Genomic DNA, 20,490 nt, shown 5'->3' on the forward strand with positions numbered 1-20,490 from the left:
CACTGTCTGAAATAGTGTTAGAGGCAGAGACCCTCAGAACATTGAAGTAGCGTTAGATGTGCACTACTTACAAGACTATGGGCCAAGTGTTGGAAAATGTGATTAGAATATTTAGGTATGGATGCGATGGGCTGAAGATCCCTATGTCTGTATATGGCCGTGGAGCTGGAAATGACGTATCAGAAAGGTGCGTCTATCCAACTAATGGTCGAGCCAGTAATTACACCATAAATGGGAAAATTTGATGGACCAATTTGCAAAACAGGGGCTCCCATTTTCCGAATACATGTACTTGCAAATGCAGTCCCATGCAGGTGTGTAACTTTAAAGATCTGACATATGAATGTTTCCTGTACTTATGGACAGCTACCGTATGTTGTCTTGCATTTTGTTTTGAGTTGTGCGCAAACTGACTTGCTATTGGACTCCAGAATGGAGCCCATTCACAAACCAGGACCTGCCTGCAGTACACACTTCCAGATAGATTGAAAGGAAAACATGGACAAAAATTGTGAGAACAGGACATACGCTTGTGAGCATTAGAAAGTAAGTATCCTGCAAAGGTTCTCAAAAACACATTGCTTTATTAGGAGTAAGTTTTATATTAACTATCCTTGATCCTAAATAATGATGTTAGAATTGAAATGAATATATTGGCCATTGTAGCAACACACATTATTTCATTTGGTTAAGTCAAACAAGGACAAATCATTTTGCTGTTCTATTTTAGCAATTCAAACAGTTGCTTTAGCAGGGGGCTGTTTGTGAATGACAATAATTTATTAATCATACTTTAAAAACCAGTGAAATGCTCCCTCTCCCATCTGTGGTATCCAAATATCTGTGACAGAAAATCATGGAAAGAAGGTACTTAAAACATCATTAACGTACTGGATAATTCTTTGATGATCTAAACTTTACACAAAACCTTTAATCATAAGTGATCCCATGTGGGTTTCTGTGCATCACTCACAACATATCTGGACAAGAGCTCCAAAGCTTTCATTACCCTTCAATGATCATTAATCACTTTGAACTTTTATGTACATAATGAGCAACCTCTCCCACTGTCCCAATCTATAAGCAGGAAGCCCAGAAGCTCCTTTGCTGATTTATGTTGAAATCTGTAGATGAATTTTAGACTCCTGATTATCGGAAATGTATCTCAAATGGCAAAGAAAACAATACTGCCCTAAACTGGCCCTGACCTGCCTTATCCATTGATCCAAATTACATACCTGAGCTTTGTGCAGTGTTTTTTCAATGACTAATAACTTCGGTAAAAAGGAGGATTAGCTCAGGACTTGTTGCGAGAACTGGCTTACATTTAGCTAGGAGACAAAATGGAATTCTGCAATGCTTCCTCAATTTTGAAACTTTTCCTTATTTGGGCAAAATTGGATTGAGTTGTTTCTTCCTTACTACTGATATGGAATGCTTATGTTTCTGGACTGGGATACCTCAGTTTGAATTCCTATAATGGTGGCTGTGTCATTAAATTCTATCAATTAAATCAATCTGGAATAAAAGCTATTATCAATAATGGGTCACATAGGCTACCATAAGGGGCAATGTTTTCACACAGAAGGTGGTGGTGGGTGTAAGGAATGAGCTGCCAGAGGAAGTGGTGGACGCTGGTATAATAACATTTAAAAAGCAGCTGGATGGGTACAGGACGGGTTTAGAAGGATATGGGCTAAATGCTGGCAAATGGGAATAGATTCATTTGGGATACCTGGTCCGAATGGATGAGTTGGACTGAAGGGTCTGTTTCTGTGCTGTATGATTCTATGACTTTACCAGATTGTTCTAAAAATCCATCTGATTCACTAACATTCTTCAAAGTAAAAAATCTTCCATCCATGCTCAGTCAGGCTACAGATCAACAATGTGGTTGACTTTTACGTGCCCTATGAAATAGTTGAGTAATTCCCTCAGTTGTATCCAAGGAGATGTGCAGCCCTTCCAGGAGAAGGTTATTGGCCCTTCCAGCCTGCTTTGCCAGTTAATAAGATCACAGCCGATCTGATGATGGTTTCATTTTTCTACCCCTCCTGCCTTTGACTCCCTTGTTATTCAATAATCTACCTACCTCTGGCACAGCAGCATTTAATCAACCCACTTCCCAATCCAAGGGCTTCAAAGACTCACGAGAGAAGAAAAAGTCTTCTTCCACTCCATCTTAAACAGGAGATGCCTTATTTTTAAACTGTGTCTCCTAGTTCCAATCTCTCCCTCCTTTGCTGTCGAGGCCCCTTCAGGATCTTGCATGTTCAAATAGACCCCTCACTCTTAAGCTATATTTAAAATAGGGATGGGCTATCCCTGGGGAGCACAGAGTGGAGCTTCTTAGCCTTAGACTGATTTACTTCCTGAGACAGATTTTCACAATCCAGGACAATGTTCAGCCCCACAATGACATCAGGGTGATCAGGACCAACACTTGGATGAAGAGCTCAGGGATACCACGGTTTCCAAGGTTACAGTCCTCACTGGAAATGGGCTTTTGAAGCTGACAGACATCAGTTGGTTCTACCTTTTGGAGGTTGTGACTTTGACTAAATGCTACTATTTTAGCATTTTTGTTTTAAACAAAATCCAGTTACACATTGAACAAGACCCATGTTTATGAATCGATCAGAAATTCCTCAGATTCAAGGATAAAATGCTTCCATTCTAGTTCATTGTGTTCTAACTGCTCCAATACATGATCTGCAGACTCTATTATATAGAGGGACAGCTGATATTTTAAGTATAAGGTAGAGGAGTTTCCTGGGCAGCTCAATTTCTTCTGCTGTTGAACCTGGTGAAATATCTCCAGTAAAAGTACCTGCAGTCAATGGACCTCAATGCACCCAGTGCCTTCCTGCGTGGTCTTTCTCCATTTTGAACAGTCACTGGCCAAGGATTCCAATGAGTCAATGAATGACAGGGACCGTACCTAAAACGTTTCCGCTGCCCTGCTGGGGGTTCATTGCCACGACCAAGTTCAGAGGGGAACAGTTGTGTAGTTAGCTCAGGGTCAGGGGTGAGGTGACTCTCCCAGCAAAGCTGACTTTGCCTCATTAGACCCTCAATGCTGGGAATGCAGGCTTGGAAGAGGTTTGACCCCTCAACAAATGTGAAGCATTTTGTGGAGACAGATATTTCACCAAAGTCAAAAAGTGCCTTTTATAGGTTGATCAAGTCTCTGAAGCATATAGGAACACAAGGATCCCTGCTACCTGATAAAACTTGACCTTAGAAATGAGTTTGAGGACCTGCTTCATGATAGCTTTTCCTCAGTTGACCTAAAGCTATACCGCAGTGTTACAAATGGTGATGGTTTTCAAAGGCTTTCCTTTAAAGGCCTTTATCTGGGGCCTTGAATACACAAAATGTCCCATAGGTTTCTTATCAGAGAGAAAAAACACCTTGACACCAAGCCACATGTAAGAGGAAATCAAGTTACACTTTCAGTGAAGAAGTTAATCAGCCTTGACACCACAAACCTCACGAACTAAATGTCCTCTTGAGGGATAATCATTAAGTGTGTGTTCTATTCTCATTGCCATCTAATTAAATTCCAGTCTCATTCTGGAAATGAATCATTATTATGCCACAGAATGACTCATTTGACGTCAAACAAGTTCCTGTGAGTGGCTGTGGTACTTATTTACCCTTGGACAGGCTTCCTGCTTCAAGTTGCTTTTAAGTATCATAACCTGGTAATGTCTCTGATGGAATTTGCCATAAAATAGACGAAGGATTTTCAGTCCTTCAATACCTAGTTCTTTCTGCAACTTACTTCTGTTTGCAAAATAGGTAGTCTCCCCAGGAGGAGAAAACAAGTGGGAAAGCAAACTATTTCTAAAACAAATTAGTAAAGTTAAAATGAAGGCCATTTAGGTTAGAGTAGGATTTTAACATATAAGACCATTAAAATTCAAATCTTAGGAGAACAAGAAAACAAGGGAAAACAAAGGTAAAGGGGGAACGAGGGAGAACTTGCATTTATACAGACCATTTATAGTCATAGAGATGTACAACATGGAAACAGACCCTTCGGTCCAACCCATCCATGCCGACCAGATATCCCAACCCAATCTAGTCCCACCTGACAGCACCCGGCCCATATCCCTCCAAACCCTTCCTATTCATATACCCATCCAAATGCCTCTTAAATGTTGCAATTGTACCAGCCTCCACCACATCCTCTGGCAGCTCATTCCATACACATACCACCCTCTGCATGAAAAAGTTGCCCCTTAGGTCTCTTTTACATCTTGCCCCTCCAACCCTAAACCTATGCCCTCTAGTTCTGGACTCCCTGACCCCAGGGAAAAAGACTTTGTCTGTTTATCCTATCCATGCCCCTCATGATTTTGTAAACCTCTATAAAGTCACCCCTCAGTCTCCAACGCTCCAGGGAAAACTGCCCCAGCCTGTTCAGCCTCTCCCTGTAGCTCAGATCCTCCAACCCTGATAACATCCTTGTAAATCTTTTCTGAACCCTTTCAAGTTTCACAACATCTTTCCGATAGGAAGGAGACCAGAACTGCACGCAATACTCCAACAGTGGCCTAATCAATGTCCTGTACAACCATAACATGACCTCCCAACTCCTGTACTCAATACTCTGACCAATAAAGGAAAGCATACCAAACGCCTTCTTCACTATCCTATCTACCTGCGACTCGACTTTCAAGGAGCTATGAACCTGCACTCCAAGGTCTCTTTCTTCAGCAACACTCCCTAGGTCCTTACCATTAAGTGTATAAGTCCTGCTAAGATTTGCTTTCCCAAAATGCAGCACCTCACATTTATCTGAATTAAACTCCATCTGCCACTTCTCAGCCTATTGGCCCATCTGGTCCAGATCCTGTTGTAATCTGAGGTAACCCTCTTCGCTGTCCACTACACCTCCAATTTTGGTGTCATCTGCAAACTTACTAGCTGTACCTCTTATGCTCGCATCCAAATCATTTATGTAAATGACAAAAAGTAGAGGGCCCAGCACCGATCTTTGTGGCACTCCACTGGTCACAGGCCTCCAGTCTGAAAAACAACCCTCCACCACCACCCTCTGTCTTCTATCTTTCAGCCAGTTCTGTATCCAAATAGCTAGTTCTCCCTGTATTTCATGAGATCTAACCTTGCTAATCAGTCTCCCATTGGGAACCTTGTCGAACGCCTTACTGAAGTCCATATAAATCACATCTACTGCTCAATCTTCTTTGTTACTTCTTCAAAAAACTCAATCAAGTTTCTGAGACATGATTTCCCACGCACAAAGTCATGTTGACTATCCAGAATCAGTCCTTGCCTTTCCAAATACATATACATCCTGTCCCTCAGGATTCCCTCCAACAACTTGCCCACCACCGAGGTCAGGCTCACTGGTCTATAGTTCCCTGGCTTGACTTTACCACCCTTCTTAAACAGTGGCACTTTTGCCAACCTCCAGTCTTCTGGCACCTCACCTGTGACTATCGATGATACAAATATCTCAGCAATTTCATCTTCTCCAGTTTTTCTAAAGGCCTTCTCTGAACTGTAGTCACTGAGAAACATGGCTGTCAGTTTACCCACAACAAGTAATGAGGTAATGAGTGGGTAGTCTGTTTTTTTTGGTGCTAGGGGAGGGGTTCTTTTTGTTCCAGGGCATCAGGCAAACTCCTCCACTCTTCTTTGAATAGCGCTATGGGAACTTTCATGCTCAGACAGGCATGAGTTTGTGGTTATTGTAGGGTTTCACTGCTGGGAACATGCTTGGGCAATCAGAAATGCGATTTCCACAATCTTGCACCCATTAACATCAACAGATTTTTTTTAAAAGGTCATGTAATTAGGTTGTGCAACTTAGATGAAATAATCTAAGTTGGATGTGTTCATAAGATCATAGAATCCCTACAGTGTGGAAACAGGCCATTAGGCCCAGCAAGTCCACACCAACCCTCTGAAGAGTAACCCACCCAGACCCATTCCCCTACCCCATTACTCTACATTTACCCCTGACTAACGCACCCTAACCGACACATCCCTGAACACTTTGGGCAATTTAGCTTGGCCAATTCACCTAAACTGAGTTTTATTGTAGTGATTTGTCATAGGAATCTGTCCTTTAAAAATAGTTTGACCTTTTACACTGACCAACACTGTAGAGTTTTTCCAAAGGAGATATTACAGTAATGGATATTACACTTTCCATTATACTGCATGGAATCTGAGGAATGTAGATAGTGCACACTGGGAGTGTGGCTTTGAGGGGAAACAGAGGTGGCATAGCGTAACACTAGTCGTCTGAAGGGACATGGGCTGGCATCGTGGATGGGAGAGGGAGGAGAGGAGGAAGTTTTAGGGGCACTCAAGTAATGTTGAGATTAAGGGTACTGTTTTCGCATAGTCTCCTCCTGATCCTGATGTTGGTTAGACAGATGTCAGCTTGGTGCTAATGTTCAGGAGGTGGTTCAGTACTTGCAGCTATAAGGTATACGTCAAGAGGTTTACAGTACAGAGTGGAATCTCTCCACTCTGAGATGGCTGTACCATATGTATTTGCGATTGCCTTTTATGAAGATTCAGTTGAAACAAAAAGATAAATTCTATTTTTGCTCGGGAGAGGGTTTACTTGGAAGTTGTCAAAAACATGAAACATAACCATTTAACAGTTCAGAATCTCCAGTCTTTGTTGGTCTGTGCCAATATTCAATTATCTGACAAAGGATCCACACTTGTGATGGAAATTCTTAGAAAGGCCTAACCAGCAAGTCTTGCCAACCAGATATTTAGGCTTTACTTCCTGTTGCTCTGTTTAAGGAAATCCAGTACAATTTAGAAATGAAGCAAATCGATCTAAACTTCTCCTTTACACTGGAGAACAGAACTCCAGTTTACACCAAAATCTTCATTTCCAAATTTTACTGCGCTTTCCTTCTAAAGCCAGTAAAATTGTAAATTTGTCAAACCTAACAGAAACAGAAGACAACACACAAGTTACACCTCATTACATCTTTACTGCCTTTTCTATGCATGGAAATTAAAATTTGAAGGCTTCAAATGATGAGTTAGTACATTAAGCGCAGTGTTTTTAATTACGGAAACTTTTCATTATCTCTGAAGCCACAAAGAAAAACTAGCAATTCAGAGCAAGTTTCAGGTTTTTAAATTCATGTGTGGAATGTCAGCGTCACTGGCTGGGCCAGCATTTATTGCCCATCCCTAGCTGCCCCTTGAGAAGGTGGTGGTGAGCTGCCTCCTTGAACCACTGCAGTTCATGGGCTGTAGGTTGATCCACAGTGCCATTGGAGAGGGAACTCCAGGATTTTGACCCAGCGATCGTGAAGAAATTGCGATATATTTCCAAGGCAGGATGGCGAGGACATTCTTCTGAGAAATGTTATAAACCAGCAGAAATGCGACCGACAGTTCTGCTTCACTTAAAAATTTCAGTGTAAATTTACAATGTGCTCAGAATTGCCATCAATGCAGGAAACGAGTATCTTCTGATCTTCCGCCTAGTGCACAGCTAGACTCGCAGAAGGCTGGGAGAACACAGCAAGCCAGGCAGCAAAAGAAGGTGGAGAAGTCAATGTTTCAGGTGTAACCCTTCTTCAGGACTGGGGGTGGGTTTAGGAGGAACTGCTGATAAGGGGGGAGGCAGGGGAAGGGTGGTCAAGTGGGGATATGTAGAGGGTATGACCTGGTTGGTCAATGGGAGGAATGAATCCGGTTGGTGACAGGGAGGAGTGGAAGGGAGGGGAAGGGGCTGGGAAGAGAGTCGGGGCACGGGGAGGGAGGTTATTGGAAATTGGAGAACTCAATATTGAGCCCCTCCTGGGCTGTAGCATGCCCAGGCAGAAGATAAAGATGTTGTTCCTCCAATAAGACCTCCAGATTGTTTTGGCAATGGAGGAGGCCAAGGATGGTTATATCAGAGTGGTTGGGGGAATTGACATGGGCGGTAACTGGGAGGTCTGGTCAGCCCCTACGGACCTGGCTGCGATGCTCGGTGAGCCATTCCCTAAGTTTACATTTGGTCTCCCCGATGTAGAGAAGACCACTTCAGAGCACCTGATGCAACACATTAGATTGGAAGAGAGACAGGTGAACTTCTGACTCACCTGGAAGGACTGTTTGAGGCCCTGGATGGAGGTGAGGTGGGTAGTGTACTGGCAGAGTTTCCATTTTTTCTTGTTGCAGGGGAAGGTAACTGGGGGTTCAGTGGCGGGGGTGGTTGAAGCAAGGACTGTCAGAGGAATGGTGCTTGCGGGAGGTAGACAGAGGTGTGGAGGGGAAGATGTTCTTGCTGATGGAGTCTATTTGGAGTGGGCAGAAGTCTTTGAGGATGATACATTGGGTGCGGAGACTAGTGGGGTGGTAAGGGAGGACAACAGGGACTCTGTCCTTATTGCGTTGGGGGGTGGGTTTAGAGCAGTGGAACGGGGAGAGGAGGTGGTGCAGTGGAGGGCTGGCTGGATGACAGAGGGAGAAAAAGCGCGTTGCTCAAAATAGTTGAACACCTGGGATGCTCGGGAGTGGGATGTCTTCTCGTCCGAGCAGCTGTGGTGGAGGAATTGGGAGAATGGGATGGAGCTTTTGCAGGATACTGGGTGGGAGGAGGTATAGTCCAGGTAGTTATGGGAGTCTGCAGCTCCCCCCACACCCACCCCTAGTCCTGAAGAGGGGTTACACCCAAAATGTTGAATTTTGCACATCCTGATGCTGCCTGGCTTGATGAGTTCTTCCAGCCTCCTGACTTTGGATTCCAGCATCTGCAGTTTTCTTGTCTCTATCCTAATGCACAGCTAGGGCAGAAATGGAGCATTTGAAAGAAATGGCCTGTTTCTGTGTTGTACATGTATTGAAGGTAAAACAAAGTACATTTATCATCCATCCATCATACGTCTGGTAAATGGGGGGGGGGGGGGCAATTGCTCATTTTACATCAATATTTAAATTTTCAATTTATTTGGAAAACTGCACAGATCTCACGATCCCAAATTAAGTCCAAACCCCCACCTTGGCAAGCCCTACTACAGAATCTTTTGTCAATCCATTCACAGGATGAGGCTGTCACTGGCTGCACCCAGTATTTATTGCTCAACCCTAATGGCCCAGTGGGCTATTGAGAGTCAACCACATTGCTGTGGGACTGGAGTCACATAGAGGCCAGCAGTTTCCTTCTCTAGAGGGCATTTGTGAACCAGATAGGTTTTCCCAACAATCGACAATGGTCATCATTAGACTGTTAACTCCAGACTTTTGTTGAATCCAATCTTCACTACCTGCCCTGGTGAGGTTTGAACCCTGGGCCCCAGAATATTATCTGGTTCTCTGGACTGATATTCTAGCAATAATACCAGTAGCCTAACCTCCCAAATATCACCTTGACTGCACTGGACTGTGTTGATTAAGAAAGCAGCTCACCCAAATCTTCTCAAAGGTAATAAGGACAGGCAAGAAATTACTGGCCCAGCCAGAGACATCTCATATCATGAATTTTATTTTTCAAAACTTACACAATGAGCATGCGCAACTGGGCTTAAGTAGCTGAACTAGAAGTTTACATTCTGTGAAACAGCAAATATATTTAGAATTAAATTGTGGACGAACTGTTCAGGTGTAAAATAAAATACGTAAAATGTAGATTTTCCTTGGTCAAAGATGGATGATACAATCAATAAGACAAACTGTTGGTTTGCATAGCTGCACTTAAAGAATAAAGTCAAATGGCAAGCATATTAATGATTACCCTATTTAATATAATCTGATGGATGGATATGGACCGCTGCCTAAAGTTCTGACTGCACCTACTTTTAAGCAAAACAAAGTTTATCAAAACTCTCCATCTGCAATAGATCATGAGGCAGTGGAGGCTCTTGACTACTGGAGCACTGACAAGCCCTCTCTCCCGTGAACCTTTCAAACACATTTTGTGTGTCATGTATCTTGAAACAATGGAGAACACTCTTTGAATGCTTGAAGATCATAAATAAATCAAATAAACCCAATCATAGGAATACACAGAAGCAAAGAAACTTTATAAAGTGAAAAAATACTGCAAAATAGGGTCAATCCAAGCAGGTTACAGACTTGGAGATGCGTATGCACCTTCGATTAGAACTCGGATACATTATTCCCAATCATTGGCCATTCTGAGTCAAATAGCAATCTATTTCAAACAGAGTTAAAAATCACACAACACCAGGTTACAGTTCAACAGGTTTATTTGGAAGCACTAGCTTTAGGAGCATCAGGTGGTTGTGGAGTATCAGATCGTAGGACACAGGATTTATAGCAAAAGTTTACAATGTGATGCAACTGAATGGATTGTTTGTTAAGTCTTATTTCAGAACAGTTTTGGGAACAAAATGTGAGTACTTATGTAAGATATAGTGGTGTTGTGTTGGACTTTGGTTGCAGTTATTGGTTCATTCTGAACGAATGGTAATCTCATTACAGTAAAAGCTCATTTTATGCATTACTTTACTCAGGTTCATTTCATATAAATGTAGTCATGTGAAGTGGAGAAGGGAAGGGGAGAGTGTGAGGTGGGGCTGCGATTGACAGTGAGGGTGCAGTTTACAAATGTGCACACATTAAATGTATTTTCTGGAAAACAGGGAAAAAAAAGTGCATATAGAGTTATACAGCACAGAAACAGACCCTTCAGTCCTATTTGTCCATGCCATCCAGATATTCTAAATTAACCTAGTCCCACCTGCCAGCACCCGGTCCATATCCCTCCAAACCCTTCCTATTCATGTACCCATCCAGAAGCCTTTTAAATGATGCAATTGTACCAGCCTCCACCACTTCCTCTGACAGCTCATTCCACACACACACACCATCTGCCTGAAAATGTTATGGTGGCTCAGTGGTTAGCACTGCTGCCTCATAGCACCAGAGTCCCAGGTTTGATACCGGCCTCGGGTAACTGTCTGTGTGGAGTTTGTACATTCTCTGCGTGGGTTTGCTCCGGGTGCTCCAGTTTCTCCCCACAGTCCAAAGATGTGTAGGTCAAGTGAATTGGCCATGCTAAATTGCATTAGTCAGGGGGAAATGGGTCTGGGTGGGTTACTCTTCGGAGGGTCGGTGTGGACTTGTTGGGCCGAAGGGCCTGTTTCCACACTGTTGGGAATCTAATCTAATTCCCTTTTAAATCTCTACTCTTTCACCATAAACATATGTCCTCTAGTTTTGGACTTCCCCAGGGAAAAGACCTTGGCTATATACCCCACCCATGCACCTCATGATTTTATAAACTTCTATCATGCTCAGCATCCAATGCTCCAGTGAAAATAGCCCCAGTCTATTCAGCTATGCCCTTCAAGCCCTCCAACCCTGGCAACATCCTTGTAATGTAAATCTTTTCTGGACTCTTTCAAGTTTCACAACATCTTTCCTATAGGAGGGAGGCCAGAATTGAATGCAGTGCTCCAAAGGTGACCTAACCATTGTCCTTTACAGCCGCAACATGACCTTCCAACTTCTATATTCAACGCTCTAGCCAATAAAGGCTAGCATACCAAACACTTTCTTCCTTCCCCTGTCTACCTGCAACTCCATTTTCAACAATTGTGAACCTGCACTCAAGATCTCTTTGTTCAACAAAGGGCCTTACCATTTGGTGTATAAGTCCTGCCCTGATTTGTCTTTCCAAAATGCAGCATCTCACATTTATCTAAATTAAACTCCATCTGCCACTCCTTGATCCATTTGCCCATCTGATGAAGATCCTGTTGTACTCTGAGGTAACCTTCTAGTTGTTAATTCCACAATCAGTATGAAGTAAAGGGTAACGTGTTTTAGGAAGTGTTAGACTTGCAATCCATGATTCATATCGTTAATTATAACTTGTCACTGGACTAGGATTCTAAAGCTCGTCACCAAACACCATGAGGACCAGAGAGGTTCAACAAAACAATTCACTATCACCTTCTCAAAGATAATTAGTGATGGGCAATAAATGCTTGCATTGCCAAAGTCCAGGAGAATTTATCTTTTAAAACTAGAATATTTTTAGTTAAGGTGCGACGTATATCATATTTTAAAAGCTTAAAGACTGAGGATTATAGAACATGGGGAGTATTTGAATGCAGAATTCAGGACCACAAACAGTTGGTGAAGCAAAGTCCATGCACTCCTAGAACATAGCAGCACAGGAACAGGCCCTTCAGCCCACCATGTCTGTACAGGGAAGTCGGACGATTGTTAAAAAGATGAACGGAGAGGAGCGAGCAGGCAAGAGGACAAGATTAGACGATTGGTGAGGAAGAATACTGCCACTATTGGAACAAATGATCAGTTATGTGCTGGAAGGTTCTAGAATCGACTGAACGTGGCATCAAGGAGTCCAGCAAAATTTGAATCAATTGCTATCAAAAAGCAAACTCCCTGCAGGTTGAAAACACACCCTCTACATAGGATGATCGTTAAGATTGTTGGAGATTGGTCATCTCAGTTCCAGGATATCTCTGCAGGAGTTCCACAGGGTAATGTCTTCGGCCCAACCATCTTCAGCTGCTTCATCAATAACCTTCCTTCCAACATAAGGTCAGAAGTGGAGATATTTGTCAATGATTGCAAAATATTCAGCACCATTCATGAATCCTCAGATACTGAAGCAGTCCATGTTCAAATGCAACAAGATTTGGACAATATTCAGGCTTGGGCTGACAAGTTGCAAGTCCGAAGATGTGCAGGTTAGGTTGATTGGCCATGCTAAATAGCCCATAGTGGCCAGGAATGCATAGGTTAGTTGGATTAGCCATGGGAAATGCAGGGTTATACCATTATGATAGTGGGGTGAGTCTGGGTGGGAAGCTCTTCGGACAGTCAGTGTGGATGTTTTGGGCAGAATGGCCTGTTTCTACACTGTAGGGTTTCTATGATTCTATGAACATCTGTACCACACAAGTGCCAGGCAATGACTATCTTCAGTAAGAGACAGTCTAACCACCGCCCCATGTCATTCAATGGTGTTACCATCATTGAATCTCTTACTATCAGCATCCTGGGGGTTACCATTCACCAGAAACTTAGCCGGACCCACAGCATAAACACTGTGGCTACAAGTGCAGGTCAGTGGCTAGGAATACTGTGTGCATAACTCATCTCCTGACTCGCCAAAGCCTGTCCACCATCTACCAGGCACACGTCAGGAATGTGATGGAATACTCCCCCCTTGCCTGGATGGGTACAGCTCCAACAACACTCAAGAAGCCTGACCACCATCTACCAGGCACACGTCAGGAATGTGATGGAATACTCCCCCCTTGCCTGGATGGGTACAGCTCCAACAACACTCAAGAAGCCTGACCACCATCTACCAGGCATACGTCAGGAATGTGATGGAATACTCCCCCCTTGCCTGGATGGGTACAGCTCCAACAACACTCAAGAAGCCTGACCACCATCTACCAGGCACACGTCAGGAATGTGATGGAATACTCCCCCCTTGCCTGGATGGGTACAGCTCCAACAACACTCAAGAAGCCTGACCACCATCTACCAGGCACACGTCAGGAATGTGATGGAATACTCCCCCCTTGCCTGGATGGGTACAGCTCCAACAACACTCAAGAAGCCTGACACCATCCAGGACAAAGCAGCCCACTTGACTGGCATCACATCCATAAACATCCACTTCCTCCACAACCAATGCTCAGTAGCAGCAGTGTGTACTGTCTGTAAGATGCACTGCAGAAATTCAAAGCTCCTTAGAGGGCACTTTCCAAACCCATGATCACTTCCATGTAGAGGGCCAAGGAGAGCAGGTACATGGGAACATCACCACCTGCAGGCTCTCCTCCAAGCCATTCACCATCCTGACTTGGAAATATATCACAATTTCTTCACTTCACTCGGTCAATTTCCTTGAATTCCCTCCCTAATGGCATTGTGGGTCAACCTACAGCACATGGACCGCAGTTGTTCAGGAAGGCAGTTTACCACCACTTCTCAAGGGTAACTGGGGACAGGTGATAAATGTTGGCCAGTTAGCAATGCCCACATCCAAAAAGTGAATATAAAAAATGCCATTCATATTGCCATTGGAATGATTAGATTAGATTAGATTACATTGCAGTGTGGAAACAGGCCCATTGGCCCAACAAGCCCACACCGACCCGCCAAAGCGCAACCCACCCATTCCCCTACATTTACCCCTTACCTAACACTACGGGCAATTTAACATGGCCAATTCACCTTACCTGCACATCTTTGGATTGTGGGAGGAAACCGGAGCACCCGGAGGAAACCCACGCAGACACGGGGAGAATGTGCAAACTCCACACAGACAGTTGCCTGAGGCGGGAATTGAACCCAGGTCTCTGGCGCTATGAGGCAGCAGTGCTAACCGCTGTGCCACCGTGCCTTCACCATAATATAACCAAGTAATCAGTTAGTGAATTTAGCAGGAACATCATTCTTCAGAGTGCAGTGAGAATGTAGAACATACTATCAATAAATACACGTAAGTGAACGTTAGAAAAGCACCTGAGGGAGAAGCAGATAGAGGGCCCTGTTGTTCAGGTTAGAAAAGGAAGGATTGAGGAAGGCTCTGACAGAACATAAATGCTTGCAAGGACTGGTTGGATCTATTGACTAATTTCTTTGCTATCTATTCTGTGAATGTAATGTAAAAGATTACTTCCTGTTACAATTGGTTGCAGTGAGCATCATAAGGACGTAAGAAACAGGAACAGAAGTTGGTCATTTAGCCCTCCATCGTTGCTGAACCATTCAATACTATCATGGCTGATTTCCAAAACAATTTCTTTAACATTCACTCTTCCCATATCCCCTAATATCTGAGACTCCACAAACCCAATGACCTTTGTGTCAAATATATTCAACTTCTAAGTATCTGTGTGCCACTGGGACGGAGAATTCCAAAGGCCCACAATGCTTCAAGTGAAGAGATTGCCTTTACATATGTATCTAGACATTGTCTCCTTTATGAAATAACTGAAAGGATGGAGAAATTCCTTGTTGCATTCTTCAACTTGACAACTAATCAGCATCCCTTTTCATCCAGTCTAAATTATTATTCTCTTTGAAATATGATATTCTTGCATCTGTTCTGACGCATGCAAGATGAAACACTTCACAGCAGTCCTCTTTTTCATCAAAACTCAAAAATGTGATTATTTATAAACATTAAAATTCTGAATGCAAGTTAAATCCTTAAAACAAAATATTGATGACATAAAAGCACTTTTATTGGCATGAGGTGACACGTTGAAATTGGCAAACTAGATTTCAGCTCTAACTTTCAACGCCTAGGTTTCCCGGATAGAGAGGACAATTGGGTCATCAAATGCTGTTTGAAGTAAAATCAGAAAAGAACAGGTGCAAAGACAGTGAAGACCACATCAAATCTCGTGTTTCTTTGAGAGTCAACACAAAATCCCAGCATTTCCTCTGACTCAGAGGCCAACACATGTGACTAAGGGAGAAAACAAGGACTATTTTTGCCAAATTACGGAGTTAAGTACCTCGAACTCTATGTTACTTTATATCAGTTTCAGTTCACCCATCACCATAGAGTATACTGAAATAAAATGGTTTTCCAGGACATTTTAACATCCATTTCAACCTTTTCATCCTGGTATTTAATCCTGCATGACCTCACTCCCTCTCTCTCTCTCTTTGCTCTAATCTTGTCTGGCTCCACAATTCACTGCAATCTCTGCACATCTTCAACACTGGTCATAAGCATGCCCAGTTTTCATCAGTCCACTAGCCGTACCTTCAGCTATTGGCATCATAGCTCTGGAATGTCATCTATGAAACTCTCCAACCTTCAACCTGTCATTACTCTTTTCACCAACCTTTCGCTCACCAGTCCAAACAACACCTGAGGTGGCTGTGACAATTCTTTTGACAACGCACCCATAAAGCACCTCGGATTCATTTGCTATTTAAAGGTGCTACATAAATGCACATTATTGTTGACTATTTCAGGAACTGTTGAATATTCCACCAACTGACTTTCTTCCTTGTTTGTGAAGCTGAACTGTGAAAAAATACTGTGTTGGTCCATCATAGCTGAGATTTTCATACGTGATGTGTGGGTTTGAGTCTGAACATTTGGATGATCATTATGATGCTCTGACTGAAATTGCCAGCAGCTAAATCAGTCCCCAGTGACAGCATTCCTTAGCAAGTGGGCAAAGGCGATGAGAAGGAAGAAATATAATTGACAGAAGAAGACCAAAATAATTGGAATGCTTTACAACAAATTAAATCTGCCCGGGGAGTCAATTAGCATCAAACCCAACAATCCCTCTTAACATTCAAAGTACGTTTTGTGCTTCCTATCACATTATCGACATGAAAAGAAATTTTGGAAAAGTATAGCAGAATCATGGAAAATGACAAGTTGGTACAGGTTTTAGAAATTCAGAATCTATATATTATTAAATATCTTATGTTGAAGTATCCTTTGTGTCTGCAAATCTTATTCCTTATTGTCATATTCTTCAGTCACATTTCTCTAGTCAGTGTTTATTATTGTTATGTGAACAGTTCCCGTTCAATGTTGTCATGTCATGATGTAGTTGCAGGCTTTGGCCACAAACTGTCTCTCTGAAGTGATTTTCTGAATTCTCTCTCCCAAATTCAGCACTATTGTGTACATAGTCAACTGACTGGGAGCAATTCAACAAACAATTTACTTACATGCAATCCAACACCTAAGAGCTATGTTTGCTGTTGAAATACTACAATGGTTCTGAAAAAGTTTTATTTGAGCGCAATATAAAAGTCTGATAAAGGAAACAACAAGTGTATGTCTTTGAATACACTGCAATGACATTGATTGCGAGCTGCCCAGGATATAGAGTCATAGAGATGTACAGCATGGATCAGACTCTTTGGTCCAACATGTCCTTGCCGACCAGATATCCTAATTTAATCTCGGCCCATTTGCTAGCATTTGGCCCATATCCCTTTAAACCCTTCTTATTCATATAGCCATCTAGATGTCTTTTAAATGTTGTAATTGTACCAGTCGCCACCACTTCCTCTGGCAGCTCATTCCATACACATACCACCCTCTGTGTGAAGAAGTTGCCCCTTAGGTCCCTTTTAAATCTTTCCCCTTTCACCTTAAACCTATGTCCTCTAGTTTTAGACTCCCTTAACCTGGGTAAAATCCTGAGTTAAGTTCTTGCCAATTGTCGCTATCTGGGATTGACAAGTGCTATGTACTTTAAAAATTAATGAAAAAAACTCCTTTGAAACTATAATGCTGGATGTACTAATGTATTATTATCTTGGCTATAAATTGGAATGTTATACATTTACAGACAGTAGGGTAAAAAAGGACACACAATCAATTGATTATTCCCTCGAGGGAGTAGGTGGGTAGACTACTCCTATCCAACCTTTGTTGAATTTATCACAGACCAACCACCTGATGAAGGAGAGTCGCTCCGAAAGCTAGTGCTTCCAACTAAACCTGTTGATGTATAACCTGGTGTTGTTTGATTTGTAACTTTGTACACCCCAGTCCAACACCGGCATCTGCAAATCATCACAGACCTCAACCTCAAAAGGACCTCCTATTTGCAGCTTACTTGTACAAATTACTAAATCATGGGCTGCATACAGTATTCAGTAGGTAGATCTTTTCCAGTCAGGCTTTGGATTTAAACCCTGCTCCTGTATGACTCTCCAGTCCAGTGGAGGCAACACTGCACTGTCAGAGGCATACTCTTTCAGGTGGAATGTTAAGCTGAGACAACACTCTGCTGAAGACATGCAGGTCCTGGGCCTTCTCCACCGCCGCTCCCTCACCACCCAACGCCTGGAGGAAGAACGCCTCATCTTCCGCCTCGGAACACTTCAACCCCAGGGCATCAATGTGGACTTCACCAGTTTCCTCATTTCCCCTTCCCCATCTTACCCCAGTTCCATCCTTCCAGCTCAGCACCGTCCCCATGACCTGTCCTACCTGCCAATCTCCCTTCGCACCTATCCACTCCACCCTCCCCTCTGACCTATCACCTCCATCCCCACCCCCATTCACCTATTGTACTCTTTGCTACCTTCTCCCCAACCCCACACCACATTTATCTCTCTACCCTGGAGGCTCCCTGCCTCTATTCCTGATGAAAGGCTTTTGCCCGAAACATCGATTTTCCTGCTCCTCGGATGCTGCCTGACCTACTGTGCTTTTCCACACCACTTTGATCTAAACTCTGGTTTCCATCATCTGCAGTCCTCACTTTTGCCAAACTGAGATATCAGCTGAATGTTTAAATGAACTCACAAACGCCCCAGGCACCATTTGACGCAGAGCAGAGAAGCCTCCTCCTAAGTTGAGGCCATTAACCAGTATCACCAAACAAAAAGACTGATTGATGACTGTATTTATTGCCCTGTTATTTGTATGCAGAGTGGCTGTCTTATCTACCTTTATAACATTGAGTGCACTTTGAAAGTTATTAATTGCTAAATATTTTAAATGGCCTGAAGATATAAGGGCACTTTGCTAAAACAAGCTGTTCATTATCTTGCAAGGCCTGTGCACTTGGGAGTCACAACTGTGATCAAGATGAAGATTATAATTCGGAAGAGAAATTGAAACATCAAACACTAGAGCAAATAGTAAAATATTGACTGAGCTCGAGGGAGTGTTGTTAAAGTGTATCTATTAGCATGTATTTGCACCAATATCCATTTGTTACTCCAACCAGAGTAGTCTATGAAGCTTATTATTATCTGTTATGAAATAATTTTGTACAAAGATGGTCTGAAATGAAAGAGATTGTCAATGTGAGGGACACAGCAGCAGATGGCATGAGTTATTACTCTGAGAGATACAGCGCCGACTGGGTGGTGAGACAGCAGTCAATGAGAGAACAAAAGGACAAGGCCAAACATTTCAAACACTTGTGCCAAACACTTGTCCAAGTAGTTATCATTTGGAAATAACTACAAAAATCTTACAGAAACATTCATGAATTGCTTCATGCTTGCATTCTTGATTATGTTAAACTGAATGTCTTTCCAAACTATGCAGCAGAATAAAACCTTACATTACCATCAAGTTCAAATTTCCTCTTAATGATAAGGTAAAGTAAATGCATTTGTTCTTTATAAAGCAGTTTTTACTCAGAAACTTCATGGATCCAGAGAGCTCAAAGTTACCAAAACAATCACCCTCACAGTCATTAGTCTCTTGTCATCTTTTAATTTAAAACCATTGGTATTTGGATAAAAACTGTATAATTGAATTTTCCTGTCTGTTGTTTTGCATTTTCCACAGGTTATAGATATGCAGACAAAGCCGGACTAACTAATGAACACTCCACACCAAGCAGCAATGAATGAGCAAAGTCTTGTTAGACACAAGCAGTAATCTTGGATAAAAAAACTCTTGCGGATTGACAATATGGTCCTCTAAACAAAAATGACATAGAAATTGATAACCTAAATTTTATTTTAAACTTCCAGCTGTTTTTGATATAGGATTCGATGCAATTATTTGTCATAGATAAATAATAGAAAGAGAGAAAGGACATTTGAGCTCTCTGGTATTTCTGTTCCTAGTCCCTCCTCCCTACCTTTTGTCTTAGCCTGCTGGACACACTTTCCTCATTCCTGAAGAAGGGCTTATGCCCGAAACGTCGATTCTCCTGTTCCTTGGATGCTGCCTGACCTGCTGCACTTTTCCAGCAACACAGTTTCAGCTCGTTTCTGTTCCTCTTACCCTTGTATCCAATCCTAGCATTCAATTCCCTCAGATACTTACCTAGCTTCCTTGTCCATCCATGCTATTCATATTACCTAAAGCAGACAAGCAGGAGGCTTATCTCACCCATTCCCTGCAACAGAGAACTCCACAACCAAACCATTTTCTGACAAAAGAAATTCCTCCTAACGTTCCCATTGGTCTTAGTATACTCATTAGTAACATCCACCCTGGGGCATTCTAATCTGTAAGAAGGTCTGTATAAATGAAAATTGTTGTTATTATTGCCTTCAATTTATGGTTTCCTCAGAAGTGGGAGCATCTTCTCAATTTCTACACAATTAAATGCTTCCATAATCCTATAGGTCACCCCCCCCCTCAGCTTTATCTTTCCAAGAGAAAAGAGTCCCAGCCTGTTCAGACTCTGGGGAAGTTCGTGATGTGCTAATAACTCAGAGGTACAGGCTAATGCTCTGGGGATTTTGGTTCAAATCCCAGCACAGTGCTGGAATTTAAATTCAATTAATTCGTCCAGAGTTGATAGCTAATGTCAGTAATGGTGACAATGATAGCAGTCATCAAATGGTGGGAAAACCCATCATGAAAGTAAATGTGCTGGCCTTACCTACTCTAGCTGACACATCATTTCAAATGGGGTTATGTCCTACCCCTCAAAAGCCATTCAGCTTAAGGAGAATGAGGGATAGATTACAAATTTGGAACATATTAAATTTTATCTGGACTGGGCAAGACTTTGATGCAGGGAGATGTTTCCCCTGGTTGGGTGAGTCTAGAACCAGAGA

General features: G+C 42.6%; 1 protein-coding gene across 5 annotated transcripts in view; it reads right to left on the bottom strand.

The window, feature by feature from the left end:
• Positions 1-20,490, bottom strand: part of sema4ba (sema domain, immunoglobulin domain (Ig), transmembrane domain (TM) and short cytoplasmic domain, (semaphorin) 4Ba) — a 469,915-nt gene that overhangs the window by 75,884 nt on the left and 373,541 nt on the right. The gene's annotated exons all lie outside the window — the stretch shown is intronic.

This window comes from Chiloscyllium plagiosum, unplaced genomic scaffold (genome assembly GCF_037043375.1).
Source record: "Chiloscyllium plagiosum isolate Xiang-an unplaced genomic scaffold, Cpla_swu_hap1 HiC_scaffold_39, whole genome shotgun sequence".
NCBI lineage: Eukaryota > Metazoa > Chordata > Chondrichthyes > Orectolobiformes > Hemiscylliidae > Chiloscyllium > Chiloscyllium plagiosum.